The 20821-nt window shown below is 42.9% G+C and overlaps 1 long non-coding RNA gene across 1 annotated transcript; it reads right to left on the reverse strand.

Moving 5' to 3' along the window:
- Positions 1–14691: 14691 nt before the first annotated feature.
- LOC311609009 lies at positions 14692–15843 on the reverse strand. Its single transcript, XR_014783226.1, has 3 exons — positions 15650–15843; positions 15069–15113; positions 14692–14940 (listed from the first exon to the last, which is right to left on the reverse strand). It is a non-coding gene; the product is annotated as an uncharacterized lncRNA (long non-coding RNA).
- Positions 15844–20821: the final 4978 nt, after the last annotated feature.

The raw sequence follows: 20821 nt of genomic DNA on the forward strand, positions 1-20821 counted from the left end.
TAAGTACTTTTTAAAACTTTCTCCAGCTTTAGACATACAAGTTAACAAATTTACAGAGTACTACAGGTGTCTCAGAGGCATATTGGAATCAGAAGGAACTCTTCCAGTTCCCTAGTGTAGAAGGTTCCAGAATTGATAGTCTCTTCTAGGTCTTGTAATATTCCTAACCATTTGCCCTTTCCTCTTTCACCATTGTCATTCAGCATCCTGAGGAGAGCAGATAGACCTCAAGGTCAAAGGTCCCATTTCAAGAATGGCTAGAGTGCTTTGGGCAAAGCTCGTGCACTAGGCTGGGATATGGAAAGAGTTTTTTCCATGGAGTGTTACAGTTTAGCTCTTTTAGAATGAAATTGCTGGTATTAGATGGCAGTGGAGACTGGGGAGCTCCACGATCCTGTGATGATACCAAAAACTCTTTGTTTAGCTGCCATGCTAAGAACAGCAGAGGATGTGGGCTGATCCTCCAAACTGGCCAGAAGGCAGGCCAGGCAGATGCTTCACCTGAGGTCGGCACTGAATTAGTGGAGCAGGCTTCAGTGGCTGCCAAGGCAGCAGTCAAGCTCAGGGTGTCCAGCAGTGATTCTTCCCCAGAATAAATGGAGTCTCAGATGATCGTGGTAGAGGAATGGTGGAAGCACTTTCTTGAGCATGCCAGCCAACTTTTATTTATAAGCCTTGCAATGGGGAGGGGTTTGTAGGTGAATGTGTCTGATTTGCTGGCGGTAGTGATCCCAAGATACTTAATTTACATGTAGCTGTACAGAACCTCATTTACATGCAGTAGCACAGGATCCTACAAAAGAAGGAAAACACAATACTTAATTATCCCATGAGTGGAGGAAGAACTTCTAGGTATGATTAAAGGTCATACCTTTGCCGAAGGCTAGGATCTCTTTAGCATAGGGGAAGGTATCCCCAGGAATCCCCAGATGCTTGCTGAACAGGTTTTATTAGTAAAGAGTAAGGCCTATAATCTTTCCTGAGGGCTATGTGATGCTTCTTAGAGCATCTGGGGGTGCCCAGATCAGGGGAAGAGAGAATGCTTCTGAGAAAGGGAATCTGTAGTAATAGATCAAGCTCAGATGGCTGTCTGAATAAACCAGACTTCAACTTCTCCAGCAGCACCCCACTGCCTATCCTCCCCAGATCCCAGGATTTCTCACCCTTCCTTCCCTTCTCTCCCATTCATTACCTTGTCCCTCCATGAGAATGAAGACCCTCCCATCTATCCCTCTGTAAAAATGAGGACACCCTTTAGATTCTTTGGCCTGTACCAGATATGAAGGAGTTTTGGAGCCATATCTACTCTCAGTCCCATGAGCTCACATATTTGGAATAACACTAGAAAGACCCTGAAGGAGATGTGACATATAAGAGAACTTCTCCATGTTCTTCCAAACATCATCAGAACCAAATCACACTTGTTCTTTCATTCAAGGGACAAATGTGGTCTTTAAGATGTAACTGCCAAGGAGGGCCAGCATCCCTCTACACAGGACTCAGCCTCCTGTCCTGCATGGCATCAGTGTTGGGGAGCCCCTTTCTGTAATGGCCTATCACTTTGTGCTCTTCAATGCCTTTCGCTGGTTAAAAAGAAATGCATGGGCAAGATTTTTTTAAAAAATAAAATAATATATCTACTTTTAAGGAAACAAAAATATCTCTCTTGGTACAGACCTCCAGTGTTGTATTGCCACATATAATAACATTTTGTGTACCCTTCCAATAATTTTTATGCATTTACTTACTATTTTTCAATGAATAGGAACATATTAATTACACTATTTTATGCCTTGCTCTTTTACATTGACACAAGTATCGATTATATCTCATGTGGTTGCACAGGCCTTCAGATTGATCACTGTGAGTTCCACTCCAGCCTAATCTCCATAGTGCATTCTAGGCCAGCCAGAGCCACACTGTGACTCCCTTCTCTAAAACAATAACAAGACCAGACAAAACAAAACAAAATAAACAGCAACAGAAGTCCAAAACAAAACAAAAAATAAGCAAGTATAGATTATTCTGAATTTTCATGAAGCCACAGGACTCTACAGTGAATCTTGTCCATTCTCTACTAAGTAGAGCTTGGAATTTTTTTCCACTGTGTGGCAATAAGCACAGACCCTAGGCATACAGATGCTACTGTATGAGTAAGGGCTACTTATAAACTGTAGTTGTAGGATTTTTACATTTAACTCTGCTAGGTACTGTACAGCTACCTTCTGAAGAGGATGCCCTGATTCCCAGCCTCCCTCCCTCCAGAGTGTGGGGCAATGTACATGAAGGGCTTTTCCTCATCCTGTCAAGAGAAATCCTTTGACAACTAGCAGCTGTGCAAGTAGTGAAATTACCCTGAGGAAATGTATTGTTAAATGAAAGGCCCAAATTATACAAATTGCAAATTGCCTGAGTCCCTCAGAGGGGTCAAGTCCAGCCCTGATAGCCCATGCTTCCTACCGACTCCTGGTGGACCACCCTACTTTGGAGGATCTATCCATCAAACACTGTCACCAATGGAAAGGATATCCTCAGAAAGTTCTCATATGAAGCCACCTTCTAGTACATTCCTCCATCTGAAACCTGAGTCCCAAGTTATTACCAGAATCATCTTCCCTTTTTTTAATGGATCAGGGGAGTATTTTTTTTTTGAGACAGGCGCTCACACTGTAGCCCAGGCTGGGACAACTCTGCTGTCTCATCCTCCTGAAGGCTGGGGTTACAGGTGTGGTCACCATGCCTAGCTTCAGAACCACGTTCCCTTGCCCCCAAGTTTCTACTCTAACTGAGCCACTGACTGTCCAGAGCAGGGACGTCATGTCATACTTCTTTGCTGGGTAACGGCTAGGTTTCTAGGGGTCTGCGGGCAATGAGTTAGAATGAGAGGCAGGAGCTGGCTCAGTGGGTAAGAGAGCTTGCTGCTCCAGCGGAGGACCCAGGCTCAGTTTCTAGCACTCATGTCAGGTGGCTTACAACTGCCTGCAACTCCAGGGGATCAATGCCCCTTCCGGCTTCTGTAGGTACCCGTTACACTCTCACACAGAAACGTACACACATATACATACAAGGAATAAACAAAAAGTTTAAAAAATAATGTAAAGCAATTAGTTCAGTCAGTGAAGTGCTTGTTACACAAGCTTGGGGACCTGAGTTCAATCCCCACAATGAGTGTAAAAAAGTAAGGCATAATAGTATGTGTCTGCAATACCAGATGAGGGGTTGGGGTGGTGGGTGGGAGTGGAGATAAGTGAATCTTTGGATTTTCCTAGCTTAATTGGTGAGTACCAGGACAATAAAAGACCCTGTATCAAAAAACAAGAAACAATACCCAAGGCTTCCCACATGTGCTTACATGCACATATGCACACCTTCACACAGGCATACCCATACAGGGGCATGTGGCCACACATAGGCAAAGAATGAGAAACAGAAGTGGGCTGGTGACTTGCATCCTCAGAGAGTCACAGCTCTGAAGAGGTTCATAGGAAATCCAGGCATGGAGGTCACAGGGACTCATATTTTTCTAACATTGTGGACAAATGAGTTACAAAGTGGTGAGAGGACAGGGACAGAGAAGTTGGGCAGTTTCAACCCACCAGCAGCTCAGCTGGAATGTGACTGCAGTGCTCCAGGCTCTTTTAACCAAGTGGAGTGATACAGTTACATCAACAGCCTAGGTGGCTGCATTCAGGGAATACTGTGATTACTCCAGTGAGAATCCCTCAGAAGTGAGATGGCTCCTGATCACAGTAACATTTGCAGTGTAGGCTTGGCTTTTTCACTCCAGAAAGTAAAAGGAAGGTCTTGGGAAGGTTTCCACACACCCAGCTGCATGTCCCATGGCTGAGCCTGGCCATGGAATCCTCTGTGCCCCACCTCTGTCCTGAGACCCTGGCCCCTGTCCAAAGAAACCTGGCCAACAGGCCCATTGAGTGGGTCTTGAATTTTCTATTACCTAAAGTTTCATAGCCTGAAGTAGCATGACACCTTCAAGAACACTGTCCAAACATGGTAACTTGTGCAGGCCTTCAGGAGGGCCAGGAACAAAACAACTCTCTCTCTCTCTCTCTCTCTCTCTCTCTCTCTGTTTGTCTCTATCTCTCTCTCTTTCTCTGTTTGTCTGTCTGTCTCTGTCTCTGTCTCTCTCTTTCTCTCTGTGTGTTTCTCTCCCTCTAACTATTCTAGGAACATATTTAATATTTCTATATTTTCTGCATGGGTAGTGGTCTAAGCATTTCATTAAGAAAGAACATAAGGCCCAGAATCATTCAGCCCTTCCTGTCCCTGCTATAGACTTCTGTTGTCTTTTCCTGCCTGGTGTTCCTCTTAGACAGTAGTTCTCTCTCTCTCTCTCTCTCTCTCTCTCTCTCTCTCTCTCTCTCTCTCTCTCTCTCTCTCTTATGAGTTCAAGTAGCATTGATTGCTCCTTTCCCAGTTCAACCTCTCCTCGGGAACATACATGAGACTCTGAGCTGAACAGTCAGCATTCTGTCTAAGACCCCTGCATTAATATGGCATAGCATCCTTCCTTCCTCCATGCCTCACATGAGAATTGTGTGTCATTAGCTGGAGGAAAGCCTTGTCCTCTTGTCCAAGGGAAGAGACGATTCTATGATATCTGTGGTGGTTTGAAAAGGTATGACCCCATAAATTCATGTGTTTGAATGTTTGGCCCATAAGGAGAGGCACTACTGGGAGATATGGCCTTGCTAGAGTTGGTGTGGCCTTATTGGAGGATGTGTGTTACTGTGGGCACCAGCTTTGAGGTCTCCTATGCTCAAACTATACCCAGTAGATCACACAATCTCAGATCTCTCTTCAGCACCACTTTGGCCTGCTCCCTGCCATGTCTCCCTCCATAATGATACTGGACCAAACTTCTAAACTGTAAACCAGTATAATTATATGTTTGCCTTCATATGAGTTGCTGTGTTCATGGCATTTCATCACAGCAATAGAATGGTATAAGTGAGGAGGGAAGACGCCCACCCCCTGCTTGTGGGAGGCACCACGATGCAATGGGCTGGGGTCCGACTGAGTAAAAAGGAGAGCGGGCTCTGAGCATTAGTTCTCAGCTGTAGACACAATGTGACCAACTGCTTCAGTCCATGCTGCCCTGCCCTCTTGCCATGATGGAACATACTCGCAAATTGTGAACCAAAATAAACACTTTCTTTCTTAAGTCACTTTAATACATGACCACTTTCCCATGGTTGCAACAAATCTGAGGGTTACCTTGTACTAGTGAGTGGAGGTTCGGGACACAGGGACACGTCTACTGATCTGCATCACTTTTTATTAGTCCAATTGGGGAAAGAAAGCATCGGCCATTGCAGCTCCCCGTGTGTCAGGTCGTATCACCCTAACTTTGGATCTGGCTCTGGGTTAGCTAACTCCCAGGACTCCTTTGGGTATATAGGATAAACCTGGTGCTTCATAACATTCTGGCACTACAGGAAACCTATGGAATCACCCACAGTTATTTGTTACTTACTTGGTAGTTGGTTTGAATAGGGATGACCCCCATAGACTCATGTGTTTGAACTCTTGGTCCATAGGGAATGGTGCTATTAGTAGGTGTGGCCTTGTTGGAGTGGGTGTGGCCTTGTTGCAGGAAGTACATCACTGACAGGGTGGGCTTTGAGGTCTCAGATATCCAAGGTACACTCAAAGTTTGGCAGTCTTTTCTTGCTGCCTGCAGATCAAGATGTAGAATTCTCAGCTCCTTCTCCAGCACCATGTTGGCGTGTTTCCTACCATGGCAGTAATGGACTAAACCTCTGAAACTGTAAGACAGCCTCAGTTAAATATTTTCTTTTATAAGAGTTGTAGTTGTGGTGTCTCTTCACAGCAATCGAACACTGACTGAGACCCTTGGCACTCTTGAATTGCTTCACTGCTCCTGAGCCTCCAGTCCTACCATTCTCAGGTCTACAAAGATTAAGAGGAGTTCAATCTCACAAGCCATGCCAGAAAAGACCAGACGGAATCCTTGCAGACATGAGTCTTTTCTCTTTCCTGGATTCAAGCCAAGAAAGTAAAGACAGATTTCCTCTGCTTTGTAATCCCCAACTCTATGTGAGATTTTTGTCATTGAACACTCCCCTTGCTGCACTTTAGGAAGGCACAGGTGCTGGCCTTTTCCACCAGAATTTTTTGTTGTCTAGTCTCCCAACTAACTCCTCCACTTCTCTTTGGATGCTCTTGAAAGGCAGTGGAGAGGCATCAGTCTAGAGCAGCAGAACAGGCCTTCTTCTCTAGGGTCTATTGCAAACACTCTAGGCCCATCTGTTCTCCTGATGCCCTGACTTGAAAGCCTGAAAAACAAAAAGCAAAAATTCTAACACTTGCCAGGAGGTGGTGGCACACACCTTTAGTCTCAGCACTCTCAAGGCAGAGGCAGGCAGATCTCTGTGAGTTCAAGGCCAGCCTGGTCTACAGAGTGAGCTCTAGGGCAGCCTGGACTACACAGAGAAACCCTGTCTCAAACCAAAACAAAAAACAAACAAATAAACAAACAAAAAACCCAAACCAACCAACCAAACAAAAAAACCCAAAAACAAAAGTGCTAATATTTGACTCTTTCATGTTCTTTGCTTCAGCTTCTTCCCTTCCCTAAGGCAATAGCGTTGACTCTTTGGAAGAAGGGTCATAAGTTAGAGGAGGCATGGAAACCACATAACCACAGCCAGTCCACATGTGTGTTTCTCTGTCTTCCCTCCCACCTACCCTAGTGCTTGCTAAGACTAGCCACAACCATAACATGTATAGAAGGAATCCGATCACATGGGTCAGGGAAGCGGCAGCTGGATGGTGGGGCCAGCTCCAGTCTGACCTTAGAATTTTTGGTCTCTTCAGCACTCCTACTCTTTCTCTGTAAGTGTGTTTTAGGGACTGGTATAACACCAACCCTCATCGACTGGAGTAGGTCATCGTGAAGCAAGTGTCCCTTCTCTCTAGTCTCCTGCTGCTTTGCCTCTTTCCTCTCTACCTGTTGACTTTCCTCATTCTCCTATCTTCTGCTTCCAAAAGGAGTCAAAGGGCAGTATTCCAGAGTTTTTGCAGGAGACACTTGTTAGCCTCATTTTTAGAGGGACTGTTTACAAACACCTATGGCCTCAACATCCTCTGCAGTTAACACCTCCTGTTGATTCAGTAGTGCTCAGGCAAACCAGTTGTTCTGTTATTATAGACTAATTTGTTCTTAAAAATATATTTCCTTCAATGAGAACTGTTTAAATACTATAAAAATTTAAATGGGAGTTGGAGAGATGGCTCAGCTGTTAAGAGCATTTGTTTCTAGCATCCACACCCACATGATGTTTCACAACCACCTGCAACTCCAGTTCCAGAGGTTCTGATGCCCTCTTCTGGTCTTTGTGAGTATTGCATGCACATGCACACATAAAACAAAAATAATTATTTAAAAATAAACAAATATAAATATTGTACTTAATATATGGCCTCAAAGTCCAGGTCTTAACACAGCATATACAACCTGTGATGATAGGAGAGAGGTCTGGGCATGAAAGGGTGTTAGAAAAGCATAGAAGAGGACTCAATTTTAACAGTTTTAACATTAAAACCTCTGAGGCCTATGAATTTATCTTGGAGCAGAGGAGGGTGGGGCTGAGTGGGAGAAGAAGACATAATGTTGGGGTGTCTTCTAGCGGGGAGTCTTTACTAATGTTAGGTCACCAGGGAATGAAGCTGAAATGGCAGCCATGGGATGGAGAGAGATGCTCGCCAAGGAGTCCTGCCTCCCTAGCTGAGAGTGCAGGGGCACTGAGCCAGGATTCGCTCTGCCCTTCTAATGCCCCCTCTTCAGGGCTGGGTAAACCTCAAGAAAACACTCCACAGGAAAACCAGAGCCTTTTCTATAATGTAAACAGCTCCTGAAGCAGTAAGCTCCTCTAGACAGCACCCATTACATCTTTATGAGAGAGCGGGAACAACTGAAGCCAGAATGTGTGTTTAAATACTGGATATTTAGTTTGTTATGTATAAAAATGGTGATTAAAGTCATTGGTTCAAATCAAACTGATAGGAACATTTATGATCTATATTTATGTAGCACGTGTAGCATTCTGGTTATGTTTAAACTATTTGGGAGATGGCAGTATGGTAGGGCTCTGAATGCTGGCATCTGATACAGTGACATACACCCATAATATGAGGACTAGAGAGGCAGAAGCTGGAGATTGAAGAGTTATGTACTACACTTAACTACATGAGACCTTGTCTCAAAAATACAAAACAAGGGCTGGAGAGATGGCTCAGCAGTTAAGAGCACTCGTTGCTCTTTCAGAGGCCCCAGGTTTGAGTCTCAGCCCCAAAATGGTGGCTCACAAACATCTGTAACTCAAGTTCCTTTTCCTGGCTCCAAAGGCACCAAGTACACATGTGGTACACAGATATACATGCCAGTAAAACATCTACATGCATAAAATAAGTATATTAAACAAACCAAACCCCTACAAAGTAAATAATTAAAAACGTGCTATATGTTGAGTTCGGGCATAACTTAGTGACAGAATACTTGCTGGATTAGTGGGTGAGGAATCACTTTGTCTTCAGGCATCATTTCCTCCCCTGGACCAGAGCAAATGTCTGTCTCAGAGCAAAATACAGGGAGCTTGCTGCATATAGCCCACTGTCACCATTTACTGCAGTAGTGACAAGCATGGTTATCCCAGAGTCTCCAACCTGAACTGAATCACAGTTAAGTCACAGCCTCCATAGCCCATAGTCCACTAGAACAATAAATGCCTCTAGGATTTGGCCAGTGTGATATTCTTTTTCTTAAACAGAAGTGATATGAGAGGGAGAGAGAGGAAGAGAGAGAGAGAGAGAGAGAGAGAGAGAGAGAGAGAGAGAGAGAGAGAGAGAGAGACAGAGAGAGAGACAGAGAGAGACAGAGAGACAGAGAGACAGAGAGACAGAGAGACAGAGACAGAGAGAGAGACAGAGAGACAGAGAGAGACAGAGAGAGACAGAGAGACAGAGATAGAGACAGAGACATAAAGACAGAGAGAGACAGAGAAGAGACAGACAGACAGACAGACACAGACACAGAGAGACAGAGAAAGAACATATAAAAATATAAGCAACAGGGCTGGGGAGTTGGCTCAATGGGTGAAATGTCTGTCACACAAGTGTGAGGACCTGAGTTCAGATCCCCAGACCCTACATAAGAGAAGCCAGGTGGAAGTGGTGGCAATGTCTGTAACTCTAGGGTTGGGGTGGAGTAGCGGGGCAAGAGGGCAGAGACAAGCAGATCCTTGGATCTCATTGGCCAGCAAGTCCAGGCAATCAGTAGGCGCTGGGGTCAGTGAGAGACCCTGTCTCAAAAAATAAGGTGAAGAATATTAGAGAAAAATATCCAGTGTCAATTTCTGGCATCCATAGACATGCACACACATCCTCACGCATACGAGCACTTGAGCAAATATTTATTTAATTTCAAATTACTGCAGTCTTTTATTAAAATCATTTAGTCAGAAAAAGTTATTAAAGCCAAACTGTCATAAGACAAGAGAAATACATTAACTAACTTTTAATTTCAGAGAAGATATTTCAGACACATTTGTGAAACATTTAACAATTATTGAAAAATATAGGGATTTTTAAGCAGGAGGAACAGTGGCTACAGATGAAAAATCATATCTTCCCAATAAATAATAATAATGATTAAGAATATGGTCATGGTATCCCCTAACCAACTAAATTTGATTGTAAAACTATACTATCCGTCCTTCAGTGTCCCTCAGAGACTTGAGAAGGAATAAAACTTAAATTTCTGAGTGAACCAGCAGTGCAGATTAGCAGCTTCCAAAACAAACAAAATGACTGAGACAGTTTACTGCCTAAACAGTCACCCAATACTCTCTATAATGATGGAGCCTCATGTTCAGCTTTCTGGCCCAATATCTCTGCCAGACTTATTCACAGGGCAGGGACTATTGAGGACTTGCTTACCTTGTCTTGCCTGCATCTAAGCTACCCAGTTTTAGGCAGAATTCTGTTCGTGGCAGGTATGAGGTCATTTTGCCCAGTTGCCGGTTCACCACGTTTGAAGCCGCCTCCATAGGGAGGTTCTTTGATGCTCATCATCTTCTTTGAGGTCAGCAGGGTGTTGTCAGGAATTAACTTGTCTTATTGTCAAAGAAATTTAGGATTATAAAAACAACTTTAAATGCCATATTCTGCGTGTCTCTGACACTTTTGAAGATCTTATTCAACTATTTTACCTCATCTATAGATAGAGTCATATCTATCTGTTAGACTTAGGATATATATTCTTATGCTAAAATCTGACAAGTATTTGACATGCCCATATTTTGTATCAATATATTAAATTGTATACCAATGACCATCTTACACCTATCTAAATGGTGAACATCAATAACTTGAATGACAATACATGCTGGGGAGGATGTGGAGAAAAAGGAACACTCCTCCACTGCTGGTGGGAGTGCAAACTTGTTCAACCACTCTGGAAAGGGAAAGGAATATGGTGCTTTCTCAGAAAATTGGAAATAGCTCTACCCCAAGAACCAGCTATACCACTCCTGGCCATATATCTGAAAGATGCCCTGTAAGGAGCCAGCCACGATCGTGCCAGCCGCACCCAATAATGGCGCTGGTCTGTGTGCTGTTACCTGTAAACAATTGCCAGTACGCATGCATTTGCTAGAGCTATCTCTAGTCGCCCCTCCCATCAGGGGGATTATGCTAATGGTAATTATGCTTGTGTAAGCTGTTGACCTATCTGCATTCATATGTTAACTAGGCATTCTGCCTGAATCTGTGAGGTGTTAACGCGCCGGTTTAGATGGTATTTAAGCTCAAGCTCTGGGGGAGTTTGGGGTCTTTCGCTTCAGCTTCAAGGATGCTCCCAATAAAACGTGACTGAGAAGGATCCTGGTGTCGAGCATTTTTCCTGCTGGCAGGAGGTCGCGTCAATGCCCCACTATACAACAAAGACATTTACACAACTGTGTTCATAGCAGCCTTATTCATAATAGCCAGGACCCAGAAACAACTGAGATGCCCCTCAACTGAAGAATGGATAAAGAAACCATGATACATCAACACAATGGAATACTATTTAGCTATTAAAAACAAGGAAATCTTGAATTTTTCAGGCAAATGGATGGAATTAGAAATGATCATTTTAATCGAGATAACCCAGACTCAAAAAGACACACATGGTATATACTCACTTATATGTGGATTTTAACCCAACATAAACATCCTCAGAGAGACTCTACCCAGCAGGGAATAGGGACAGTTGCAGAGATTCAAAGCTGGACACTGGACAGAATCCCAGGAGTGTAGGGTGGCCCTGTCAGGCCACAGAGGAAGAGATCACATGTAGTACAGGGGACACTAGATAAACTAAGGTCAGATGTTAGAGGAGGAGGGCTCCCCTTTCTAAGGACTAGGGGAGGGAGAGGGGAGATGGGATCGAGAGTTGATGAGGGAGGGGGCTACAATTAGGATGTTGTTGTTTTAAGATTTACTTATTGATTATGTGTTCTGCCTGCATATACACTTACACACAGGAAGAGGGTACCACATCTCATTATGGTTGTGAGCCACCATGTGGTTGCTGGCAATTGAATCTTTGAGAGATCAGCCAATGCTCCTAACCTCTGAGCCATCTCTGTAGCCCCTAGCCAGTGGTCTTAATCTACTGGTTTTAGGGCTAAATGTACAGCAAACAAAAACCTTGGCTGACTGTAGTCCCCCACTGAACTTAGTTTTACATCCTTCCCCTACGCCATTCCATCGGAGCCCAATTCATTTCAGAGCTCCTTTTAGTGTGGGCTCTTAGAACTCAAGGCTGATAGGAAATCTCTTTCGGGGCAGAGATGGGGCTGTTTTTGGACCATCTTTATTTTACAATTTTGCACATAAAGAGTAGGCAGCCACACATATTTTTAAATTTCTTTTTTCTATTCTCTTTATTCCAACACAGCTCACATTCATGTCAAAGCATCATCATTGCTTTAAATCACAAAATGGTGAACAGTACTCACAGGGTCTGTGAGGTCACATAGATGCCTTTCACCAGCACACAAGTCTGGGGGACATGTATGCAGGGCAGCAGAAACTCTCCAACAGCATTCAACTTATTTGGAAATTCTCTCTCTCTCTCTCTCTCTCTCTCTCTCTCTCTCTCTCTCTCTCTCTCTCTCTCTCTCTCTTCATACCAATTTGAGTGTTTTCTTGCTCCCAACTATGTTATGGTGTTAGTTGTCTGGGATGTTAAGGGCATCATTACCTGGCAAGATTTAATCCCACAGAGAGATGCCTCTAATGAGTGGACCTGTGCATGAGCTGAAGGGAAGCAAGCATTGGTTAATGGGCTTCTCTGCTGATGGTGTTTGTGGCTTAGGGAAGGCAGGTAGGTTCTGGCTGAAGTCCTTAGATAAACAAATTAGCTAAACAAGCATCACTTATCTACACAAGGGCCTCCAAATTATGAGTAAAATCCAATTGTCTTGGGATGGGCTGCTAGAGTTTTGACCACAAAGTCAACGAATCTTCTAGAAAGAAACTTTGCCCGTGTATAACACACACTCTCACTGGAAAGACTTTTGTCCCCAGCATTTCTCAGTTGGGCTTGACGTCACTATTTGTAATACTGAAAGCCTCCCATTAAAAGGTAGGGCATTTAGATTTCTAATTATGTGACCATCACACGGTACCTTAATATGGATGGATTGATGTGCTGTGGCTTCCCAAGGTGCTAATGGGAAGATGGTGAATCACTTTCAAAGGTCCCTTTTTTTTCTTTCAGGAGATGAATTAGGGGCTCTTGCTCCAATGCTTATTTCAAATACTCCAATATTTGTTTTAAAACTAGAGTTATTGGAAACATTTCTCTTTCTGGAAAAGCTAATGAAGTGTTTTTATGCTATAGTGGAGCTTAACTGTGTTTGATGGCACAGGGGATGGGGTGAGATGGGGTGGGATGGGGGTGCTCAGTAGCTTAAGCCTGAAAGCAGGGGAAGCAGAGAATGATACTCTGTGAGTCCCTCCTAGTAGCAAGCATGTGTCTGTCTCCTCACTTTTATGGGGCCTCCAAGACCTTAGTAGCTCCCAGACCTTAGCACAACTGACTCCATGATGGCAGTGCCATTCATGCTGTAAAATTCAGCACATAGATAGCACCACCTGCCAAAACAAAAACAAAGACTGAAACCATCAAAGTCCATAGTTCTGGGAAATTCCCTAATTTACTGACCTTGCTTTTTAATTTCCGTTGTTCTGCTTCTGGCTAACTGTCCTTGCTAACTAACTATGTCAACCAAGATCACAGTTTTGTGCTTAACAGCTCATCCTAAGAAAGGCCCCGGGGTACAGTGAGGCCCTGATCACCCAGTTTAGTCATATGCTGGCTAATAAAGACTTTCTATTGGCTTAAACCCATGCCTGAGTATTCTTCTCTGGTGGATGTCCCACAACAGTCCCTTTATTTTCACTAGTTTTCTCTTACTAACCAGTCTTCTTGTTGAGAGAGACCCCTTCGAAGTCTAGCTTTCTATAAATGGTCATAACCATATTTGGGGGGATCAGCTCCTTTGAGTTATTTTGCATTACAAAAAAAGATCAGTTTATTTTCTTTACGGTCTCAAAAGACTCAGTCCATACTGTTTTATCCCCCTGGGTGTGGGTGGAGCCTCATAGCAGTGCATAAGCAAGGGCCCTGTCATCTCATGATGGACAGGAAGTAGAGCAAGAGGAAGAAATCTTCAAAAGCACACCTCAGTGACTTACTTCCTTTCTCCAACTAGGCTTCATATCCTAGAGATTCTTCCCTATAGCACCACCAACTGTGGACCAAATGCTCGATACAGAACCCTGCTCAAACATAACACAGTCCCATTTCACTGAGTGCGAGACAGCTCTGCCTGCAAACAAGCAGGAGTCTTTGTTCCTTTTAGTCTCGTTTCCAATGAGACCTTAACCAGGCCTTCAGTTCCATGCCAGTCAGCTTAGTCTAGCCTGCGACACAACCCTCTCCCGAGGAGCACCAATCTTTAAAGTGCTTTCCAGATAATTTGGTCCACAGTTGGATCAGTTTTGGAAAAGAAAATGCAAATGATTAAGTAGCAAACGAATAATAAATGTGAACTTTCATCAGTAATTAAAGAACATCAAATTGAAGTCAAATTTAGATGGTTTTGTGTATGTGTGTGTGTGTTTATGAATTAATTTGGGAAACATTTTTTAATAACTGTAAGGCTGTTCCAATTACAATGCATTAGAGTGCTATGACAACACCATGCTTCTTTTTAAAAAAATAATTTATTTATTTATTAATTCATTCGTATTACATCTCATTTGTTATCCCATCCCTTCTATCCTCCCATTCCTCCCTGCCTCCCACTTTCACCCTGTTCCCCTCCCCTATGACTGTGACTGAGGGGGACCTCCTCCCCCTGTATATGATCATAGGGTATAAAGTCTCTTCTTGGTAGCCTGCTATACTTCCCCTGAGTGCCACTGGGCCTCCCCATCAAGGGGACGAACACCATACTTCTTAAGCAATGAGTAGATTACACTATTTTACATAGAAAGGGGTCTCATAGAAGGGGGCTTCTGGGTGGTTAATTCAAAGGCTCAACAGCTTCACTAGAGTTGTGTTCAAGTCGACATGGTTCAAGGTTATTCATGTAGACACAACAATGCCCATTGAAAGAATGGAAACTATTTCTTTTTTGGCTCTTTTCAAGAATTAAGACGAAAACCCCAGAAACCTTACAGATCTTCTAGGCAGCCAGGGCCCTGTGAGATGCTCACCTCACTCATGATTTTTTTTTCCCAAAAGAGGCATGGACACTTGATCAAGACAGGTCTTGTCAACAGGAAAAAGAAGGTATAGAGCTCTTGGGTAGGCAGCCTATGGTGTCCACTCCTGCTGCCAAGCTGGAAAACAGTATACAAGTGGTTAGTGTGTGAACTTTAAAAGAATTTGTACAATGAGTTGAGATAATTAAAAGTGTCCAAACTCTTTGTTCCAGCAATCCCATGTCTAATAATGATGTTAAGTATACCTGAAAGTAGATGAATCTGTAGTCTCAAACAGGTGCATTCTTATACTAGAAAGACAGAAGGAAGGGAGAAAAGAAGTCGGGGGGAGAAAAGAAGGGAACTTTAGGCCCAATAATGTGGAAATATTACACAATTCCTGTATACCCATTTAATGGGGCTTTCCTCTTGCATTTAGAAATTATATTTACAAAGAGATTTTAAGAATAGGGAAAATAGTAATATTATAATGTTAAATATAAATACATCTATAAATAAATATAAATAGATGTAAAATTATAGATACATTTTATGATTCTGTGTAAAATACTAGTAGCAATTATCTGCTCCATCTATACAAGGCTAGAAACATGGGCTCTATCTTTCTCTTTTGGAAGTCTGAAGTGTGGTTACTCTTATACTTTGTTGTTCAGCTGACAAATGGCAGGGTAGGTACTTTAATGAAGGTCTCCCTTGCTGTATGAACAACAACCTCATATTTTGTAATGAATCTCTTTCACTTTCTCTTGATTTATTCACTCTGACCTGCATGAATAAACCTTGCTTAAGAAGTTTAAACACACACAGTTCTCTTGGTTTTTCTCACCTCTTCACTTTTGGCTAGCTCTTGACCTCTTTGCCCTCTTGACTCTTCTCTTCTCTTCTCTTCTCTTCTCTTCTCTTCTCTTCCTATCTCCTCTCCCTCCATTTGTCTCTTCTCAAGGACAAGTTCAGTCTGGACTCTTCCAAATCTCTGGCTCATATCTACAATAAAATTCTTCTCCTCAACCATAAAAAAGAAGAAATATAAACACATGCATATTTGCTGAAGTAGAACTGAATACGGACATGAGAAACTGGGAGCCATGAAGGAGGCAGATAAATAAAGCAGGAGGAGACGGAGAGAGAGAAAGTGGGGTGACTTATTCACCAAGCCTTCTTGAACACTCTCAGGTTCCTTATAGCCAGAATGACTCACTGAGTTTCTTGTTCCAGAATATCAGCCTTCCCACCAAGGATGACCCATACCAATTCACCAACAGTGTCCTTTGGGCTCTAAATGATTCTCCAGATGCTAACTCCTACATCTGTACATTAATCAGAGAGTTCCTGCTGGGGATTGCCCAGGCAGGATTGGGCTGGCCCATGCAGGATTGGGCTGGGGCATGAGTGCTCCCAGGCACTAAAAGAGAGCTTGACAAGTCTGTCAAAGGGGAGGATGAAGAGTCATTGTTGCTTCTTAGAACAATTCTTCCAAGCTAAATACACATGTGAAACTATTAAGTAAAAAGTCTTAAATTAAGGACAAAAAGGGCCAGAAAGAGAATTCTTCGTCAATATGATTTTATTCTTCAAGTCAAAGCCACCTCTGGGGGTGACCAACACTCAAAAGAAATTTGCACAATGTATCAATATACTTCAACATGTCCAAACCCTTTGTCCAAGCAACTCCATGTCTTAATAATGATGTTAAGTGTACCTAAAAGTAGATTAATTTCTATTCTCAAAGAGGTTCATTCTTAAACTAGAAAGAAAGAAAGGAAGGAAGGAAGGAAGGAAGAAGGAAAGGAGAAAGACAGGGAGAGGGAGAACCCTATTAGCGAAAGGCAACATGCTACCGCAGGATTTATCAAATGCAGTGGTTCTCAACCTGTGGGTTATGACCCCTTTGGTTGGGTCATATGTCAAATATCCTGCATATCAGATATTTATATTAAGATTCATAAACTGTAGCAGCATTACAGTTAAGAAGTAGCAACAAGGGGCTGGAGAGATGGCTCAGTGGTTAAGGTCACTGACTGCTCTTCCAGAGGTCCTGAGTTCAATTTCTACTAACCACATGGTGGCTCACAACCATCTGTAATGTGATATGGCGCCCTCTTCTGGCCTGCAGGAGTACATGCAGGCAGAGCATTGTATACATAATAATAAATAAATAAATAAATCTTTTTTTTTTAAAGAAAGGGTTAAAAAAAAAGAAATGGCAACAAAAGTGTTGTTATGGTTGGGTCATCACATGAGGAACTGTACCACAGGGTCACAGCGTTAGGAAGGCTGAGAACACGGATAGAGCAGACCCTCAGACAGGCCTTTATACTGTGCTCTTGTGCCCATTCCACAGGCTTGTGAGTCCTTGCTGGCACCATGCCAGGGTTATAGAAAAATGGCATCCACAGCCTTCGTGGCTCCTTTCCTTGTACGGGAAATGCAAGAATAAAACAGCTATGCAAGAATAATGACCGTCACAGCTGATTCTGGAAAGCCCAGTAAAATAATAAACAGCAATATCTTTGGCAGAACTCACTGGAGATGAAAGTCTGGCAAAGAGCAGTTTCTTCTGTACTGAGCAAATCTTGCTACTGCTTCTGCTTTTTGCTCTGTCTTGGTGAATGCTCTTCTGTTTAAAGGCTGGTTTAATCTTGCACTTCATATTTTCAGGTTTATCTTCTATGCCTGATATTTCATGTTTAGCAATATGTTAAGGAGGGGAAGAGAAGAAATTCTTGTGTAACAAATGTACAGCGTGGGCACACTATGTCTTTGCAGATCTCCCCAGGTGGCCTGACCAGGAAACATGCCACTGTAATATTTTACAAGAGAGCCTGTATTCTCAAAGCTCTTCCCAATCATCAACCCAGTGGCTCTGGGCTCCCCAGCCAAGAGCCAAACACAAGTCCTTCCTTCTGTCTTCATGGAAAAGAGATTTATAGGTAGAGAGATGCTCAGTGACAGAGGTGAGAGGCCAGGTTATGGGCTGGTTGAAACAAGAGGAACAAGAAAAACTGAAACAGATGGCCCAGGGAAGAGGCTAAAATGTCTGAGAAATATGTTGAAGGAGTACAGCTTTCATCAGACCCAAAGAAGCAAGTTGGGGACTAGAAACAGAATGGGTGCTCAAGACTAAGGGGACATTAAGGAAGAAGCAGGAGAGCTTAGGAAATGTAGGCACAAATCCAAAAGACTCAGGACAGGTTCTCCCAAGCTTTTGTCATATGCCAGTTACAAAGAGTTACAAAGGTGGGTTCAATTGTTTCATAAGCCTTGTGTCCCGAAAGGACACTTTTAAAAATAGACGTATTATTCAAATGACTTTAGATTCACAACAAAATAGAACAGAAAATACAAAGATTTCCCTACCTTTGACACCAGACCAGAGTAATATATTTTTTTTACAGTAGATGATCACGCATTGGTACATTGCTACTACACCAAGTCTATCATCTCTGTTGGGTTTACTCCTGGTGGTATAAATTTACAGCCTATGGCACATACCCACCACTATAATGTGCAAAATCATTCCACTCCTTAAAATTCTTTTGTACTCTCTCTACTCAGTTCTCTTCCTTGACTCCCAGAAGCATGTTTGTGCTTTGACCACAAAATCCTATTGTTGAAATCATACATACATAGCTGTTGTATGATTTTCCCCCATGAGGACACATGAACAAACATGTGTTTTAGCCAGGATGCAGCCCTGATGATAGTTCAAAGAAATTGTTCCATTCAAGTCTATCTTGGTGAAACAATATGCTTATTGGAGCTGATTACTGGAGCACAGGGGTAACTCAGTGAGAAACGTACCTCAGTGGAGTTGCTGACCATGAAAGCTGCTGCATCACAGAGCTCCCTACCCCCACTTGCTGGCAGCTCCATTGAAGAGGCTCCTGTCTCCCAGTAATTGGTAACTAACTGCTTCTGTGTGCAGTTTGTTGTGTGTACACAAGCTTCCAGCTCATCTGGATAAATGCCAAGGAGTGGAGCAGCCAGGTTGTGTGATAATAAGAGGGTGAGCTTTGTAAAATCAAACAAATGCTCTTCCAGAGCTTCTTTACCACTTTGCTTTCCCACGAGCCATGAATGGGAGGCCACATGTGTTCAGAAGTCAGAGCATGTGTGTTACTTTGTGCCCTATGCTCTTCTGTGAACATCTACATCTTTTATCAACACAGTTATGACTGGGAAGAGATCTTACACCGCAAGCGAAGGCCTCAGCACAGACATTCTGGAGAGATCTGAACCTGGTTTCTCTCAGGCAGAAGCTGCCTTTGATTCTTCCTAAACTGGCCTGAAGTGAGTGGGTGGCAGTGGGCCTCGTTAGCAGATGGCTGTGAAGGGTCTGAGTTAATTATCCTGTCATCTCTTAGCTATATAAATTGTTAGTGACATCTTTGACATTTCCCTATTAGAAAAATATGTTACTATAAATGACTATCACTTCTGATGTATTGTTGGCTGTGAGGGGAATGGAATTGCCAAGTATGGAAAATGAGAGCCAGGCTATTTCTCAAAAGGGACAGGCCAGAGCAAGTCCTGCAGTATCTGTTCCTGTAAGGGAGATTGGAGGCAAAGGGGAATGTTCTGGAGAGAGCACATCTGAAGTCACAGTTCTTCCTAGGCTGTCCAAAGGTGTGCTGGAAGACATCCAGGCCATTTACCCTCTGCAAAACTTTGGAAAGAAAAGGGCTGGATCTGGTGTCTTTTTGCAGCAGGAATGGGGACATTTTTGCATCTTTGAGACATAACTCTGATGATAGTTTCATGTTGGCCTCTTACTGGCTCCATAAAGCCACCTTCATTTGTAGCGAAGTGTTTTTTAAGATAATGTTTTGGTTTTGCAACAGTTTCAGCTTTAGGAAAGTCATTAAGATGATTCTGGAAGTTCCCATATACTCCATGCCCAGCTTCCGTCATCATTAACACCACACATTGTTAGTACAGTACATTTACCACAGCCAACGAGCCAACACTGAACACTCTAGTCCATTGCTCTATCCATATTTCCCTAGGTTTTGTCTAATGTGCTTTTTCCCATCGGAATTTCTTCTAAGATAAAATATATCTAATTACTGTGGCTGCAAGGAACATTTTAAATAGGAAAAGAACAGTATGGACTCATTTAGGGGTTTTTACTTTATACTTCTCTGGGATTAAACATTTCAGTCACCCATAGAGGATATCACTTCTAAGATTGCCTTAGAAGACAACCCATAACCCTGAAACAATTTGGAGTGATTTCAGATCTATCCATATTGCACATGATATCCTTCACTCACAATGAAGGCCCCAGAAGAGACCAAGGCATAAATAAATCCAGGAGCAGAAAGCTTGAGAGCATCTCCCTTGCTGTATCAATACAACTTCAGTGCCTTGAAGTGATGTCAGCGTAGCCTTCTGGCCCTGTTCATCCTCTGCCCTTCTCAAGCCTTGGGTTTATTTTAACTCATTGTTTTGGCATGAGGCTTTCTGTTTTCCAAATTCAGAAGATATGAAGGGTAGAAGTAAAACACTCCTCACCTGCGAGAAGTATGAAACTCTCCGTATCAGTTTCTCAAGTGTCGAATGAGTCTTCAGACCAAAATCAAATTGGGCTTTGAACACTCAAGGTCAACAAAGAGTATTGGCTAATCTGCAAAACATTGCTCCTGCTTATACACTGTCACAAGAAAAATATGGGCAGTCCCCAGTCTCGGGAGTGTTCATTTAGGAATGTTGATGTAGCTTACTTCAGAATTTATATTGGTTTGTTTTCTGTTGCTATGAGAAACACCATGACTGAAGGAACAAGGAGAGGAAGGTGTTTATTTCATCTTACAGCTTATAGTCGGTCATAAATGGAAATCAGGGCAAGAACTCAAGGCAGAAACCTGGAGGCAGGAACTAAAGCAGAGACCATGAAATAGTGCTGAACACTGGTTTGCTCACCCAAGTCTTGCTCAGTCGGCTTTCTTATACCATGTAGAACCACTTGTCCAGAGCTGGACCCACCCTTAGTGGGATG

Source organism: Acomys minous (genome assembly GCF_964271855.1).
Source record: "Acomys minous genome assembly, chromosome: 11".
NCBI classification, from domain to species: domain Eukaryota; kingdom Metazoa; phylum Chordata; class Mammalia; order Rodentia; family Muridae; genus Acomys; species Acomys minous.